Below are 2,059 nucleotides of genomic sequence, written 5' to 3'. Positions count from 1 at the left end.
ATTGATGAACCATTGTAATCTTTGCTCGTCGGGGTTGTACCAAAGCCTTTACACATGCGGACTTGCACGAGTTCACTTTGGGTATTGAGGCAGCCAACATTTTCTGTTTGAATATGGCAACGTGATTTTGTGAATCGAGGACGTTCCATCATAAGTTCTCATGGACGGAACAAGTAAATTTCTTGGGAGATCAATTTTTGCAATTTCATCGCAAAGGGTGAATCGTGAAGTCATCAACTTCTACTTCAGCCCACGTGGTCGGCACTCGGGGTATGTTTTCTATTTTGTTGTGGAGTTTTGGATTTCTGAAGCATGGCCATCATTATTCTTGCTTGATTTTGTTTGTCTCATGATTGGGAATGGTTGGGGTATCGGATAATGTATCCTTCTCCGGGGTTCCAAAATTGGAGAAGTCTATGTTTTTGATAATGGATGAAAATGGGGTTCCTGGTTCGAATCTGGTCTTGGATCCTGAAGCTTGATTTTCCAATTTTTTCTTCAGGCTAGACTCAGATTCTTTCAGCCTATTGATTTCTGCTTCTGCCTGGGCTGCCTTCTCTTGGATTGTCTCCAATTCTTTGATCTTGGCCAGGGCAGCCGCTAATTGTTGTTCTGCGGTAAGTTCCACCATTTTTGTGTGAATATTAAATGAAAAATGATAAGGGGAATTTTATTGGTTGAAGAACTAGATGCCCCACGGTGGGCGCCAATTGTTTTAGCAGGATTTTCCTGAAAGGATCCGGCCTATTTATTACGTGATCAGGGTATCTAGTTCTATAAATTAGAAATAAAAGTATGAACGAATGACAGAAGAGAATATAATATAAATTGTGTTATTATGTTTTTAATATAGGCTAAATACAAACAAGCGTATAAACTCAATTACTAGAGAGAAAATAGAGGATAATTTGTGATATATATTGATTAATAAGCAAAAAGTGTCTCCCCTTTACAATTGTGTTTTCATTCTATTTATACTTCTCAAATGATAACGTTGGATGCTGTTCAATGTTCCTCTTAGCTGTTGGTAGCTACTTCCTGAAATATAGCGCACACCTCCTATTAATCCGCTTGACTGAGTCCTCTTCAATGAACGTGGGCTTCTTTCCTTTTATAGGATCAGTTATATGGGAATAAGATGCTTTTGGAATTGGACTTGGTCTTCGATGAAAATAGGGCATGATCATTTCCTTTATGTGATAGTCACATTGTCTGGTAATTCAATACAGCCTGCTCGAGAGCTCTTTCAGGCTATTCTATGCTTTCCTTCAGGCTTCTCTTCCAGTATAAGGCAAGCTGATTGCAATAATAGCTAGAATGGTCCGGTCTTCGTCTTCTTTAGTCAGCCTTGTAAAGTCAGGCCAGGCTAATCTGGGCCTAACATTACCTACGTTGCCTGGAACCAAATGAAGCCAGGCAGGTCAAAGAAGATATACATGATGGATACTGTGGAAATCATAAAGGTGGCAGAAGCTTGGCAAGCAAAGTCCTCAGGACAGGCTATTTTTGGCCAACCCTGAGAGCTGACTGCATAGCATATAGCTCTAAATGTGAAACCTGCCAAATCCACTCCCCTTATATCCATCAACCATCAGAGCTACTATATTCCATCTCAGCCCCCTGGCCATTCTTGAAATGGGGCATGGACATAGTAGGCAAGTTACCTCAATCGCCTGGACAAAAGGTTTTCATGCTAGCAATGACTGACTACTTTTCCAAATGGATAGAGGCAGACTCTTACAGGCAAATCAAAGAAAAGGATGTCATATCATTCATCAAAAGGAATATCATATGCAGATATGGAATACCTTCAGAAATAGTTTGTGACAACAGTACACAATTTGTGGGAAAGAGAACAGCAAACTTCTGTGCACAATGGAATATAGACCTAGTTACATCTACACCAGGCTACCCAAAAGTCAACGGTCAGGCATAATCAAGCAACAAAGTAGTAATCAGCTGCCTGAAGAAAAAGCTGAAAAGGAGAAAAGGAAGATGGGCAGAAGAGCTCCCCTTAGTCCTGTGGGCTGACAGGACTACACCCAAAACAGCCATAAGC

The sequence above is a fragment of the Silene latifolia genome, chromosome 5 (assembly GCF_048544455.1).
Source record: "Silene latifolia isolate original U9 population chromosome 5, ASM4854445v1, whole genome shotgun sequence".
NCBI classification, from domain to species: Eukaryota; Viridiplantae; Streptophyta; class Magnoliopsida; order Caryophyllales; family Caryophyllaceae; genus Silene; species Silene latifolia.
The sequence above is the reverse complement of the archived record's forward strand: the minus strand, read 5'-3'. Positions refer to the sequence as shown.